The sequence below is a fragment of the Neovison vison genome, chromosome 13 (assembly GCF_020171115.1).
Source record: "Neovison vison isolate M4711 chromosome 13, ASM_NN_V1, whole genome shotgun sequence".
Taxonomy (NCBI): domain Eukaryota; kingdom Metazoa; phylum Chordata; class Mammalia; order Carnivora; family Mustelidae; genus Neogale; species Neogale vison.
The window spans coordinates 79,341,141-79,357,717 of NC_058103.1; the positions used below are offsets into that span (position 1 = coordinate 79,341,141).

The 16,577-nt window shown below is 37.8% G+C and overlaps 1 protein-coding gene across 1 annotated transcript in view; it reads left to right on the forward strand.

Moving 5' to 3' along the window:
- The window catches only part of FBN1 (fibrillin 1), a 233,354-nt gene that overhangs the window by 47,986 nt on the left and 168,791 nt on the right, over positions 1 to 16,577 (forward strand). The window lies entirely within an intron of this gene.

The following is a 16,577-nucleotide window of genomic DNA, read 5'->3' on the forward strand; positions in this document are numbered from 1 at the left end:
GCCAAGGGAAAGGAGTCTTGAGTATTGCTTGGGTGTCTCTAATATGGGGACTTGGACTATTTCTGTTTGCTTGATTTTGATATTTTAAACATAAAAACCCACTTTTGGAGAAAGGATGATCCCTGTCTGTTAGTAGCACATGTAAATTTACTCCAAAGCACTGAACCAACATTCTGAAATGTAGACACACAAAATGAATATTGTTGTTTGTGCAATTACCATGGAAAGAGATACAGTTTACCTATGACATTATAATTCTTCAAATCATATTTGGAAATTTTTTGGAATTCTCTTTACAGAGTCAGCAATACATTTGAATGAGTATGTGAACATTTGCCGTCATTTCTGGGACACGTTTAAATTTTTAGAAACAGTCTAAAATAGGGACTATAGTGGATAGTCAAACACTTAAGTTGCTTGGGTTCAAAAATTGACTTAGCTTGTGAGACTCTTAAAGCACATGGAATTAGATTAACATTCTAGTGTTAGTTTTGATATGAGCCAGAAGATGGATCCTTTTGGAAGCATAAATGCTAATAACGAGGTATTTTCTATTGTTACCCATCTGGAGATTTTATCATGTACCATCTGAATGTAAGCATGGACATGGATTCTTCCCTGTCCCAAATCATTTGTTCAGTGTTAAATTCCTACCCAAGTCTAAACTGTGAAGACAATGCTTGGATTTTTGCCAAATCAAGAAAGTCTGTTGGCTGTTCTGCCAGTTATTAGTTAATAAAATATAGGAGAAATCATTATTGAACTGATAGCTCTAAGAAGAATGAACAATGGAGGGCAAGTGAGTAGAATAAAAATGAAAATGTGGCAATAATTTATAGTCCACAGAAAAATGTGACCAGAGAAGTTGAACTAATCTCTGTTCATCATACTTGCCTCCTTCAGGGAATTCCAGTGTTAATGGAGCCGGAAAAGATGTTTAGGGTTTTGTTTGTTTGGGTTCTTTGTTCATTTTGCACAACAGTGGAAATAGAACAGAAGGCAGATAGGTTGGCTGTAATTCCAATTCATTCTCTAATGTGTGGTGTCTCTGATGACACATAAATGATGGTTTTGCCCAGAGATCCTTTTTAATGATTTCACTGAACGATTTTCAAAAAAAACAATCCTGAAAGCAATTAAGCCTTTATTTTGTAAAATCCAGGAAAGCAGCATCTCGGTGTGTTTAGTGAATGGAAAGGACTAACATATAATGACCTAATGACCCCAATACTTAATAACCAGGTAGTCTGTTTTGGATGCATTTGCCTTATAACAAGAAAGTAGAAGCATGACCTACTTTCAGATGACTGCCTAGAATGCTTCACAGAATCAAGAGCTGATTTTCTGGTGCTTTTTTCCGTGGAGTTTTTCTGGATGGTACTGATGAAATCTAGACTCCTTTTTCCCTTCTGTCTCTCTGGAAGTATGGTTAACACTAATACTGATACTAATTTTACATATTAGGTGGCTGTTATTAAAGTCCCCAGGATAAGGGTCACAAGCTAACTTCATTCTCAAAGTGCCTTTGGAATGCAAGGCTCTGTGAACTATGAATTTCTTTTTCCTAAAATGTAATAGGCAATGAACTACTCTTTTTTTTTTTTTTTTTTTTTTTTTTTCCAATTTATTTATTTTCACAAAAACAGTATTCATTATTTTTTCACCACACCCAGTGCTCCATGCAAGCTGTGCCCTCTATAATACCCACCACCTGGTACCCCAACCTCCCACCCCCCCGCCACTTCAAACCCCTCAGATTGTTTTTCACAGTCCATAGTCTCTCATGGTTCATCTCCCCTTCCAATTTACCCAAAAGCACATACCCTCCCCAATGTCCATAACCCTACCCCCCTTCTCCCAACCCCCCTCCCCCCAGAAACCCACAGTTTGTTTCGTGAGATTAAGAGTCACTTATGGTTTGTCTCCCTCCCTAGCAATTAACTACTCTTATTGAATTATGTTGAGGCACTTGTGAGCTTGTCTTTGGAATTCAGTCTAATGGAAAGTAAATGCGCATGTGTAGGTAACAGGGGCCGAATGCCCTAAATGTTACCATGCATCTGAAGTGGTATTGCAATATTTGGCAGTTGGCCAATCATCGGATAAACTTGATCTTCCTAGAACATTTCCATGAAATGCATCTGTTGAGCTAGACATTCGGGTTTGGTGGTTGAGTAACCATATGCACATCAGAAACTTAATCTACCATGCCCCGGAACACTCCATGTGCCTCGTATGAGCAAGCAGGACTGGTGGGAGGCCATCACAAAGTTTCATTTCTGTCTCCACTTACTAGCCCTCTCAGCCCACTCAGTGGGCTAGTTTTCCCCAAGCTGGTGGATGGCATTTTCTGGTCCATCTCAGAATGTTTCCCCTGTGGGTCCCTTCTGTGAGAAAAGATGTCCATATTCTTATTGGTTGCTTACATTTCCTTCCTCAAGCCCTGGATGTCCAGTGGCACCTCCGGCCATTTGGGACCTCTTTGTCACTCCACCCCAGGTAGCCCTCTGGGCGCCTTGTCTTGTGAAGGGATCTAAGCCCACTCCACACCAGCTTTCTCTTGCTGTAGTCCACAATGACCTGCTGGAAAACATTCATGCATTGTTGTTGGGTGTTTTTTGTTGCTGTTGTTGTTTTTGTTTGTTTGTTTGTTTGCCACAATACATTTTCAGAGTGCAAACCAACTTCAACACAATAGCAACCTCCCCTTTAAACCACATCAGGCATCTGGACAGCCAGTTTCCTGGCATTAGATGGCTCCCAATTCACAGTGTCCTCCAAATTGCAGTGGATACATATCATGCAGTCTGAGTAGTCTCCTGGTAGCTCCTCTTATGATTTGTCATCATAATGTGGTCTCCCACCAGCTTCCTAGAAAGCTAGTGACAGTCCAGCTCTCTCTCAAGCAATCCCATCTCTGACTCCTTCAGACATGTTTATATTCCTGTTAGGCATGAGCGTTTAAGAGCCCTGTGACCAGATTGTCATTATCTCCTTTGCAAATTCCGCATCATAGTGTCACACTTGACTTAGAATGTGGCATCTTTTATCTTGGCGCTTCAATTGAAATGTTCATTTTAACATCCTCTAATATCAAAATGAATCATTTAATATAGTTCTTAAATTTGAAAAAAATAGTGATTAAATTTGATATAAAAATTTCATATCATAGTGTCATCTTCCAAGACAGTTTGTTTCCAAATGTATTGGTTTTTTTTTAAAAGCTCTTATGAACTTTTAAAAAAGATGAAACTAGTTTTTATAAGTTAGTAGCTTCACTTAATATTTGGATCATTTTTCAGTCTTGGATACTCGAAGTATTATTGTAATACTGACCAAGAGCAATACAATGTGAGCCACATATAGAATTTTAACTATTCTAGTATCCACATGAAAAAGTGAAGAGAAACAGATAAAACTAATTTTAGTAATATATTTTTGCTTAACCCCGTATATCTAAAAGCTGCATTTTAATAGTACTACAAATTATTGGGATATTTTGCATTCTTTTTTCCATCCTAAGACTTTGAACCTTCATGGATATTATGCCACATCTCAGTCTAGGCCAGCTAAGAGCCAGCTGTGGATAATGGCTACCACATTGGACAGCACAGCTCTAGAGACTCGCTTCTAATATTACACATCAACACTTCTCCTAAGGTCTCTATTAAGTCACCAGTTTTCCTTCTTCCCATTGCCTCTTCTCCAACTTTTAGGAAAACAGTGTCTTAGAGAATCAGAACCCTTACTGATATTTAAAAATAAACCAATATAAAAAAACGAAACAAGGGCCACCTGAGTGGCTCAGTGGGTTAAAGCCTCTGCCTTCGGCTCAGGTCATGATCTCAGGGTCTTGGGATCGAGCCCCACATCAGGCTCTCTGCTCAGCAGGGAGCCTGCTTCCTCCTCTCTCTCTGCCTGCCTCTCTGCCTACTTGTGATCTCTCTCTGTCAAATAAATAAATAAAATCTTTAAAAAAAATAAAAACAAAACAAAACTAGAGGTTTTAGGTTAGAGTCTAGTTTCTTAGGAATTTCTAAGTTGGATTTTGCTCAAATGTAAGTGCTGAGCAAAATCTCTTGTAGTCATGTCAGTTAGGTTATAAGAACTATAGCAAATATTTCATAAAGGCTCAGGCCTGAGCTGGGCACTATGGTGGAATCAGAAGGAAATTTATGGTTCTTGTCATCAGGGACTAAAGATCATTTTTTAAAAAGTTAGAAATGCATATGCAAAATAGTAAAATAACCAAAAATGTCAAATATTTAGTTAGGTAGAGTAGATGAAAAGTACCACAGTTGAAGGGAAGAGATAGTACAAAGACGCAGAGGCTGGAATTGACCAGGGGAAAATGGAGGGCAAAGTTGCCCTTAGGAAGTCCTTGCTATGCTAGCTTTCTCAGTGTTGGAGACCTATGAGAAAAAAAGGGGGTATGATACTAACTTGCTCAGCTCCAAAGAAGGAAAGGTCTATTTCAAATCTCTCTGTGGTGCCCTTCTGTTCTACTGAACTATGGCTTCTTATACAGAAATACTGAACTATTTCTGTATAAGACTGGGTATTGGGATTTCAAAAAAGTTATTGTATATATAAGTTAGCGGGTGGACTGGTCTATTTCTGAAACTCTTTTCACTTAATCCCATGGATAGCAGCCTGGAGACCCTTACCAATTTTATATGCTCAGTTGAAAGTCCTTGAGAATGCTTAGTGTTTATGTTCCCTAGTTGTTGTGGCCTCTAGAGAGTCTGTGCTGTTTTTGGTTTATGAATGTATATTGGACAAATATATGGGACTTCATGGTCTAGATGATGTGCCAAAGAACTTTTTGTAGAACATTAGTCCCATAGGGGTTCCATGAAATGAAGTTTCCATGGATGGTCAATAGCATTTTGGAAACTCTATACCATGTCCTCTTTTGGAGAGGCAGTGGTTGTATTAGCATGTTAGCTCTTGGGAGCACATCAAGAAGGTAAGTGTTTTTACTTAGTTTAACTCAGCACTTCTAAATCCATGAATTTAAAATCCCCATCTCCCCCTTCATCCTTTTCTCCATTAAATCCTTTAACATCTTTATTCTGAGGATCTGGATTCTGATTGTTTTAGCAGTTATTCGGAAAGTCACTTAACATACCTGACAACACCTTTGTGTTCTATGTGGATATTTTAAATCCATATGCGATCCTTATCTGAAGATGAATACTTGTCTACTACATGTCTAGAGGTTCTTGGAGGAAGATTTTCAACATGTGGTAACTCACCTCTTGTGTTCCTGAGAGGATTCATTTGGCCATACACTGAAGTGCAATATGAAACACCCATTCTCAGGGGTTTGGTTTTCAAACACTCTAAAGTATCACCTAGGCGAGGTGGTGGGTGGGTTACTGACATTAAGTAGAGATAAACACCTGGTTCAGAAAGGTTTGATGGGATCGGCATATATGCCCGTTGGTTTCTATCAGCATTGGAGGGCTCTACTTATCAGAACTGGAAGAATCAGTTGTTTCTAAAGCCAGAGCTTCTTTTTCTAGATTGGTTAAATTATTTTCTTTCAAGGTCAACTTTAAGGCTTACTCCTCCAGTTCTTTTCTGACCATAGGGAGCACCAGCTCCCAACTCCATCAGTTACCAGGCGACTTCACTGACATCACTCGCTTTGGCTGCACAGACCTCCTCCATATTTCTGTTTGATGGTTAATGTGTGCATTAAAGGTTTAGTCTTTGTCATTCACTTTAAACCACATTAGCCAATTTAGTATTTTTATTCCTCTAATGAATTCTCTTTTTTTTTGTACTTCATTATATTTTTAAATAAATAAAGGACCCAGTCCTTATCTTTGGATGTGTATGTACATATGTGTGTGTGTGTATATACATACATACACATGTATATATATATATATATGGTTTTTAATGATGTTTATTAGGAAGTCAGGAATAAGCATGTTCATCGTGTGAAAAACTTTTTTCCATGCACATTTACTGATTCTTGCACTGAGACACTTATATCAGCATGAAAACATCTAGAATCCTGTTGTGCCTTTTAGGAAGTCTTATAAATAAGTCATAATATTTTAAGTTTTCTTAAAAGTATTTTCTTTACTAAATGAAACATAAATGACATATTAATTTAAAAATATGAATAAATGTATATACACAGGCATGAATATATATGTGAATACACACACACATATATTTTTTAACTAGTGTTTCTTAAAAAAAAATTAAATTTGACCTATCCAATCCCATGATCTGGGAATTATCAAATTTGGTGATCTAGTTCTAATTTGGGGGCTAATAAAATGCCGATTTATATGTAGTTTTCTAGTTGGGCTATGGTACTTCCTATAGACCAAAGAACAAAAATTATGTCCCATTGAGTACCAAGCCCAGTGCTGTGAGGAGAGCAGGTATTTATTAAATCTTTGTTGATTTACTTAATTTAACTATGGGATCTTGAAGTTGTTGAGAGATATCATTTAAATATTAAGTATACTTGTTTAATTCAACATTTAAAAAAAGTATTCTGAACAACAGTACCTACAAATGCCTCTGTATTTCATGTGGAAATATGAGTACAGATATTGATAATTAAAATGTGTGGGAAGTGAATTATTCTGTGGCACACATGAAAGGAAATGTTCTCCAACTTTCGTACCTATTCCCTCAGCAACAATCCCTTTTCTCTGAACTGTTTCAGAAGAGCTAAGTAAACAATAGATTGCGATATTTATTCCTCAGGAAATAAAGAATGTTCTAATGGTTCAAATCATAAAACAGACCCATGTCTGTCTCTGTCCCTGGAGATCCCTTACCCTCTTGCCTGCCTCCTCATAAGAGACATTGTTAACCTTCATAGTTGTAGGAAACTCAGCTAGGTGAAAGAGAAGGCTTGAGGGCTTGGGGGCAAGTTTTACCCAAATTGAAAATAGTTTTATAAACACACATTAGCTCTTAGGGATCATTTCTTTTCCTAAAGTCCTAATGGAAAAGGCTTATATTCTGTTAGGGATTCCAGTGATTTATTCTTTAAATTCAAACTAGTGAACATTAAAAGACAAAGGCAAAACTGTGGCTCTCCAGAGGTAAATTTTGATTGATTCTTCGTATAATGATTTGTAAGCTTCGTTTGCAAAGTGAAGAATATTTTGGAACTTTCTTGTTGTACTATGGGAAAAATAAAAGGCAGAGGCATACATACCTTTAAATGATACAAAACTGGCTTTGGATAACAGTGTGTAATAGCAATTTGAACTGCCCTCTTTGAGGGAAATAACCCTTAAACACCATAGAAAATTCTTTAATTTTAAAAAAAATAGCACAATTTGGAGTTGGCTAGAGCTATTTCTTTTCAGACCTTATTTAGGCTTCATTTCTTTCTACAGTGTTTTTCCACACTGCCAAGCAGAACAAGCTATCGCAAACCCAAACAAAAGGCAATGACTGAGGATTCTTTACAGCCCTTTACTGAGCCAACCTGAAGAGTGCATGGGGCTTGCGTGTTACCATGACTCCTAGGTTGTTATTCTTGATTTTTCATGAATGAGGGTAAATGATAGGAAAATTATTTTCAAAACTAAATTTTATTCCAAAAGAATCCTCATTCTAACCTATCACTATCACATGACAATAATTTCAGTGTTTTAATTTAAGATGCCTAATTAGGAGATTTTATGTTTTTTCAATTGCCTGACCATTCCTAGAAAACTGGTTAAGAGCTCAGACTTTGGGGGAAAAAATCCTGTTCTCTGTATTTATGGGTCTGATTTTGCTTTTTGTTTGTTTATTCGTTTGTTTTGTTTTTTAGATTCCACATTTAAGTGGAATCTTATGGCATTTATCTTTCTCTATCTGATTTATTCATTTAGTATAATACCCTCTAGGTCTATCCAGATTGTCTCAAATGGCGAGATCTTATCTCTCTTTATGGCTGAGTAATACTCCATTGTATATTCACACCACATCTTCTTTATCCAGTCATCTGCTGATGGACACTTGCATTGCTTTTGTATCTTGGCGATTGTAAATAGTGCTATAATAAACACAGGGGTGTATGTATCTTCTTGAATGACTGTATTCATTTTCTTTATGTAAATATAAATATAAATGTAGTAGAATTATTGAATCATATGGTATTTCTATTTTTTAATTTTTGAGGAACCTCCCTATTGTTTTCCCCAGTGGCTGTACCAATTTACATTCCTACCAATAATGCTTGAGTGTTCTTTTCTCCTTATCCTCACCAAAACCTGTTCTTTCTTATAATTTTGATTTTAGCCATTCCAACAGGTCTGAGGTGATATCTCATTGTAGCTTTGATTTGTATTATTCTGCTGATGAGTGATATTGAGCATCTTTTCATGTGTCTGTTTACCTTCTGCATGTCTTCTTTGGAAAAATGTCTATTTAGGTCCTCTGTCCAGTTTTTAAATTGGATTGTTTGTTTTTTTGGTGTTGAGTTGTGTAAGTTCTTTATATATTTTGCATATTAACCCCTATTGGATATATTTGCAAATACCTTCTCCTATTAAATAAGTTGCCTTTTTGTTTTGTTGATGGTTTCCTTCATGGTGCAGAAGCTTTTTATTTTGATGTAGTGCCAACAGTTTATTTTTGCTTTTGTTTCCCTTGCCTTAGGTGACATATCTAGAAAAATGTTGCCTATGTTGGCCAGTGGCAGGGTATTCTAAAACCAGGCACTTCAAACCTCCGTTTGGAGTTCAGTTTTGTTAAATGTGGCCCTAGAAAGCTATAATATGAAGCTGGAAATGAAGTGTTCAAGAAGAGATGTGAGTTTATCCATTGTATCATCAGTCATTTCCCAGGCACTGTGTTAACGATTGGAGATGTGCAATAGTGCCTGAAACACACTTACCTCTGCCTTCAGGAGTTACACGCAAATACGAGAAGCAGAGATTATAAAAGTAAACAGAGAAACAGCAAAGTGCCGATGTGGTGAAGACCACGAAGGAAAACAGAGGGTATGAGAGCAGAGAATAATGATGCATGTGGATTGGTGGTCAGAGAATGAGAAGTTGCCAGCCATGTGAAGAGTGAGGGGAAGCTTTCAAGGTGGGAGGAAGAATGTGTGTAAAGGTCCCAAGATGGCAAGCCCATGATGAAATGCAAGAAGCATTTATGGACAGAGTTTAGACAGTAAGGAAGAGTGACGGGAGGTGAGGTGGGAGCAGGGGTCAGGACAATGTTGTAAGCGAACATTGTGCGTGGCATATTAAGACATGAGCAGTGATGTGGTGTCACCCATATTGAAGAACGAGAAGAACACTGTAGATTTTTCTTTTAAGATTTTTTGGTGTTGTTGTTATTTGACAGACAGAGATCACAAATAGGCAAAGAGGCAGGCAAAGAGAGAGAGAGAGAGAGGAGGAAGCAGGCTCCCGGCTGAGCAGAAAGCCCGATGCAGGACCCGATCCCAGGACCCTGTGATCATGACCTGAGCTGAAGGCAGAGGCTTTAACCCACTGAGCCACACAGGTGCCCTGTAGATTTTTCTATGTTGCATTAGAAGCTGAGGGCTTAGGTGGTCCCTGAGAATCTGCCCTGAAGAACCCCCCCAATACTGACCTACTTAAGGTGGGAGAGTGCTTTTTGTAGGTTTGAAACCAGGGGAGTCTTGAGTTTTATGTTACTTACATTGCTTCTCTTCTAAGCATTGTGTTTCTGTTAGGGCTCTGACCCCTAACATTCCCTTAGGAAAGTAATTAAACTGGAACTTAGATGGCTTGAAAATACATAAAACAAGTACACCATGAAAATGGTTTGCTGAGGCATCAAGCATGTTGAGAAAATTCATGCATTTGAGTGGATTTCTCCCCAGGGAACGCCTTTGGATGTCCTAATAGCAGTTCTGGTATCAATAAATCATTTACTGTTTGGACAAGTCATGGCCACCACCTCCGTCACTAGATACATTTGTAATGGTTTATGTGAACAATAACAATAACCACCTAGCAACATACTGTTTGGTCATGTCATTCTTATAATACCACATGTGGTTTTGCCAGCTTTGGATGGATCAACTCTTGCTGTGTCTAAAATATATATTGCAAGTTAAACAGCAAATATTGTTGGAGGCCCACTGTGTAAGGTACACGACACGCCGCATGGTTAATGGCTTTACATAAGAATGACACATTGGTGTTTTTTGCTAATTTTGTAGTGCTTCCCCTGCTGCTTGAGAGAAGGGACTGTATCTGTCTTGTTTTATCATTTTACCTCCAGTGTTAGGCACGTAGTAACTTAGTATTCGCTGACTGGGTGAAGGAGTAAGTGAATAGTTTTTAGGCACATTTTATTTCTCATAACACAAGTAGGAAATTAGTATCTGCTATCTCTACTTTTAATGGATAGTTTTCCGCTTGACTTGTCAGATAGCTGGCTAAGTGAATTCTTTCAAGTGTTAATACCTCAGAAAAGCCAAAGTTATGTGATCTCCTCCACGCATGCAGTACTTTATAGACATATACACAGCCTCACTTTGTCCTTAGAGCAATCTTGTGAGAATACTCCTATTTTATAATCAAGGAAATAGATTGGAAGAACCCTCTGTGTCTCACATAAGGCACACATCAAAGAAAGAAATCTGTTTTCTACCTCTGCCCAGACTATGGCACACCCATATTTTCCAACAAGTCTTCAGACCAAGTTTTCAAAATACTAAATTTTATGGGACCAGGCAAATCTTTGCAATTGAATTTGTTAGGGAGGGCTGGTCTTTAATTATAAGCTGATGCTGTATGATGAAAATATTTTTGCCTAGGCCAAAGACAAATACAGTGATGGATGTGGGAGCTTAGCTGCAATTGAGCTGTGAAGGGAACAAGAGGAGAATGTGGTCCCAGTGGAGCCTGAGAACGCACAGACTCAGAGAATCTGGATGTATGAATGGATTGCTTGGCCCTGGTGTAATTTATGTAAGCGTGAAATTAGACCAGGTGTAATGGTGTGTGTATTCAGGGAAGGGCTGAGAATTGGTTTTTCTTTTACAAACAGTTTGTTTCATTGATGCACATGTCAGGGGATTTGCAGCTTTGTTCTTATAAAAATAGCTGGGGGTTTAGAGTAGAATAGTCTCCTCTATAAGCATGAGCTCCATGAGAATGGAGATTTCTGCCTGTTTTATCACGATGCCTAGCATAATGACTGACACCTAGTAGATGTTCACTAAATATTTGTTGACCGAAAGAATGGATCTGGCACGCAACCAGCCTCTCACATTTTAACAACAGGGCTGCGTTCAGAGTGGACTGAATGATTTGCAAATGTGTTGCCATAACAATGTCTTGAACTGACTTAACCCAGTGACAGCTCAGGCTGAATCAAGGTTGTTGTTTGATGCTTGTCTCTCCCACTGTACCAATGCAGGCAGTTTTAGCCACAGTTTCCAGGGGGTAGCTTCCTACACCCTGACTCACTGTATTTGATTTTGAAATTACAATTAGTTGTAACTAAACTCTATAGGACACAATGGTAACTTTAGCTAATCTGTGGCTGAAAATGGGATAAGAATGAAAAGAATTAAAATGGATTGCTTTGGATAGTCTAAAGTGACACGGATTAATATGCTATCAATTTTCTTCCCCTGAGAAACATTTGGTCACAAGGAGATCTGGCTTTCAGAAGAAATTCAAATTTGGTTGTGTGGCTTTTGGCATAGTCTAGCATCCCTGGAATGGTCTAAGTAGATTTTGTTTCTTTTTTCCCATGCCTTGCCATAGTTGTTCAAAAAGACCCAATCCAGTGTCTTGACTGTAAGGTTATCTGTCAGCCATAGGCTGAGCACTATCCTGCCAAGTCTCACTGAAAAGCCAGTAGACGGAGTGTGTTTGGGCAGTATATAATTCTATGCAAAGCATCTCAGAAAGCTTGAGAAGCTAATGTTAGGGGGAATATACTGTGGAATTTCCATGAAGGAACTAAGAGAGAGACAAAGACTGATTTATTGATCGATAGATTGAGCTCCAAAGAACAGGGGCTATATTTCATGTTTCGTAGTGCTAGGAAACTACAGACTTTTAACAGATGCCTTTCAATTGCCCCAAGAAATATGAATGTCATGTTCGTTAGATTTTCAGGAACTAATGGTCCAAAAGACTTTGTGTTTTCTTTTTGCCATGGTGCGTGCATAGTGGCTGTATGTTTTTCTTTGATAGCGTCACGGTATGGGTAGGTATGAGGATCTGTTGGCTGAAAAACAACAGGAAAAAGTGCAAAGGAGGAAAAGAAAATTAAAGTAAGATGTTGGATTAAAAATAACAAGAATGGTGGATATTTCAGGCTTTCTTTTTTAACTTCAGGAACTGCCAAAAAAAAAAAATCTATCTTTTCAATTTCAAAATTTATGTTTTGTAGCTATTCACTGATTCCTGTTTCTTCTTCAAACTCTATTCGGTATTAAGCATATTTCAGGAACTTCCTCTTCACTAAATAAATATAAAATGTTAACATACGATTATGCTATCAAAGCAAGCATTCTCATCCAAAATATTTTAAAGAAATGACAGGGCAAGCGAATCACTGTTTTGAGAAAGAAAGAAGTCTTAATGGTTGTTCAAAAACATATGCACCTTGCCAACCTTAGGATATTCAGATGAGTTGGATCTAAACATGGATGTGTTTCTTTAAGTATGGAAGAGGTACTCATAGATTAAGAACACTTCCTAGGACATGGAGCCTGAAAGGACCTGACTTATAACTTAATTTTTCTTTCCTTGACAGTTTGGGAAAGGATAGGACAGAGCATGCTCTTTTCATATGTAGCTCTCTGGATCCATGTGGACTGAGATAAGAAGTAGAGTCAAAAGAACGCTACCTCTCGGTCAGAAGATTGCTCAAGTATTCTCATCATTGTTCATGTCCTGAGCTCTTCCAAACATCCATAGCTTTCAGAAAGCTAGCTCTAGGCAAGTTGAAACTTTATAGAATATAAAAAAATGAAAAATACCGACGCTTCCTTCCCTGCTTTTTTGAGAGAGTGGTAGAAATATCTGTTCAACTGTATATAGTTGAAACCACAGTATAAAAAGAAAAAAAGAAGGGCTGTTGTGGCTTTTTTTTTTTTTTTCTTTCTCCAAATGTTTAAATTCCAGTTAGTTAAAATATGCTATAATACTAGTTTCAGGTATAGAATTTAGAGACTCATCACTTACATGCAACACCAGTGCACATTGCAAGTACCCTCTGTAATCCCCATCACCCATTTAGTCCGTCCCCCAACCCTCACAGCTCCAGTAACCCTCAGTTTGTTCTCTGTAGTTTAGAGTCTGTTTCTTGGTTTAACACTCTCCCCCTCTGCCCCCCATCACCCACCGTATTCATTTGTTTTGTTTCTTAAATTCTACACGAGTGAGAGCACACGGTATTTGTCTTTCTCTGACTGACTTATTTTGCTTAGCATAAAACTGTCCAGCTCTATTCCTGTTGTTGCAAATGGCAAGACTTCATTCTTTTTGATGGATGAGTAATATTCCATTGCATATATATACACCACATTTCTTTTTCCATTTATCAGTCAATGAGCACTTGGGCTGTTTCCATAATTTGGCTATTATAGATAATACTGCTTTGAACATTAGGGTGCATATATCCCTTCAAATTAGAACTTTTGTGTTCTCTGGGTAAAGACCTAGTAGAGTAATTGCTGGACCATAGGGTGGTTTTACTTTTAACTTGTTGAGGAACTGCCACTCTGTTTTCCAGAGCAGCTGCATGAGTTTGCATTCCCATGAACAGTGTAGGAGGTTTCCCCTTTTTCCATGTCCTTGCCATCATCTGTTGGTCCCTGAGATGTTAATTTTAGCCGTTCTGACAAGTATGAGGTGATATCTCATTAGAGTTTTGATTTGTATTTCCCTCATGGTAAGTAATGTCAAGAAGGGCCATTGTTAAAATTAAGCAACAGACCTAGCAGTAATCATGTAACTGGTTTGCTTCATACATGGAATTTGCCATAAGTTCAATGACTATGGTATTTCTAAGAATTTAGTTTTGCCAGAAAATTATCCTTTATAAGCATGTGAAGAAAAACTTCTCATTCTCTGCTGTAATTATTATGTTCAGGCATAATTAATAATAATATAATTAATAAAAATAATTAATAATATAATTATTATGTTCACCCAAAAATACTTTCTAGTGTTCTGGGTTCCATCTCCAGCCCTCACATTGCGTTTGCCTTGCCTGCCCTCCCTTCAGAGCTGCGCTCACCACTCAGGTACATAGTCACTGTAAGTGTCTACAAACTTTCACAAGTTGGAGATGCATTTTTGCAGCTGGCATTCTTCACCTAAAAATCAATCACAGGATGCCCTTTGGAGAACACAGGTTTAGGAATGGAACATTAACAAAGGATACATCAAACCACAGACACTTTTAGTTGGTCCAGTTCACTGGGTTTCTCCACAGCCTGCAAAAATAACATTATTACCAGCAGAGGTACTGTTTTGTCCAGAATGTTTAGTCATTATTTCTGTGAACATATTTTTTGAGCATGGATGCAGAGGCAGGTACTCAATGCTTCTTAACTTGAAGATTCTAATTTTCTTCCTTATTTTTTCTCTTTTATTTATTTTTTAAGATTTATTTATTTATTTGACAGACAGAGATCACAAGTAGGCAGAGAGGCAGGCAGAGAGAGAGAGGAGGAAGCAGGCTCCCTGCTGAGCAGAAAGCCTGTTGTGGGGCTGGATCCCAGGACCCTGGGATCATGACCTGAGCTGAAGGCAGAGGCTTTAACCCATTGAGCCACCCAAGCACCCCTATATTTCTCTTTTAACAAATGAGGTAAAAATGAATTTGAACCATTTGCCAACCTTTGAAGGTTTGATTTAAAAAAAATTTTTTTTTCTCAAATATTTGAACCAATAGAATTGTTCTTGATTCTCTGCTCCATCCATCCCTGGCTAAAAATATATACTCTATTCTTCAATTTCTTCTTATAAAAGAAGAAATTCTTCTTTTAAATTCTTCTTATAAAAGAAGAAGAAATTCTTCTTTTTTCTAACTTTGTTGATATAAAGAGCAATAATATATTAATAAAAATAGCTTAACAACAGCTTAATTTTTTTGAATTGAATTGTTAAGCTGCCTAAATCGGTCATTTGGTGTCAAATGAAGACTGCTTTTATAGCAAAATGTATGTTATAAATATACTAAACTTAGTCATGTACGCCATCTCAGACCTTGTGGGAAGTGGTTGCAAATAGGATGGTCATGCTGTATTAGCCAGCTCACTTCCTAACTTTTATTTGTTAATTCATGCGTTATGGAGAGTCACCAGCACACAAAATATTAAAGTAAAAATGATACTGTTGAGTAATCGAAACTGTTGACTTTAGAATCTCCAGGGAAGGAGGGGCTAGGGGCATTTTTTGGACCACTTAATTCAAGAAAGAACAGGCTTTGTTTATTTAAGAGGGTAATTCATCTGTTTCCTGATTGCATTCTTATTGTGCAAATGCCAAAGTATATTATAATGGATAAAATGGGGAAAAAAATAAAGTATAATTTAAGTGGGCCAGGAAAGAGTGGTGGTAGTTGTTTGAATGTTCCCTTGGAATTAATCAGTAGTTCATAAACCTAAAATACCTTTTTATCTTGAGTTTCTGATTCAAGTTACACAGAAGAAAATACTAGTTGGCTTGAGAATGGAAAAACCTTGGTTCACATAAATTTGCACACAGATTCCTTTACATGGGAGAAATGTAATTAGGGATTCAGAATCTTGAGAACATGATAGTGACCTCGTTATTCCTGTACTGCAAGTCCTCATAGGAGGTACTGGCTAGACCTGAAAATAATGAATTAAGAGATTCCAGCTGGGATATGATGAAAGCATTTTTGGGAATCTCTGTATCTTGGCTGGACCACATGGGTTATAACTTGGAGAGACCTAACCTAGTAGTAGTATATGACAGATTTATAGCCCAATTGATGTTGGGCATCAGAAAAAAAGGCTGAGGTTAAAAACAACGACTTGAAAATTATGAGCTTTAAAAGAATTGCCATTGGAAGAGAGGCTGAGGAGGAAAGCATGCATTCCTTATAAGAAAGAAAATAAAAATAATAAAGGGTGAGGCTGAAGCATTGAATGGGAAGCATGGTGGTTTGTTTTTCATAGCAACCCCCCCTTTTAGGACCCCTTAGCCATCCTCTCTGCTTCATGGCTCTCCAAGCCACTCCTCTACCTAACACATTATATAGCTCTTCAGGATCTAGCTTTTCCACTATGCTACTGACCTTCATGAGGATAGGGATTACTTTTCTGCACAACTCCCCCCAGCTACTTTGTTGTATCCTCAGCTACTAGAGGGGTGTCTGACATATAGTGGGTTTTTAATAAAAATATACCGAATCAATGAAAGAGTGAATGGTGTAGCTCTAAGCCCAAAATTCATTTTAGTCTGTCTTTCCTTCATCCCTTCCACCAAGTACTTATTAGGATGTGCCAGTACACAAAGACCAAGAAAACAAGATTCCTGGACTCCTGGAGCTTGTAGTCTGTGGACACAAATCCAGACATGCCAACAAGGATATAAATGAGTAAACGAGGGAGTCCAGTG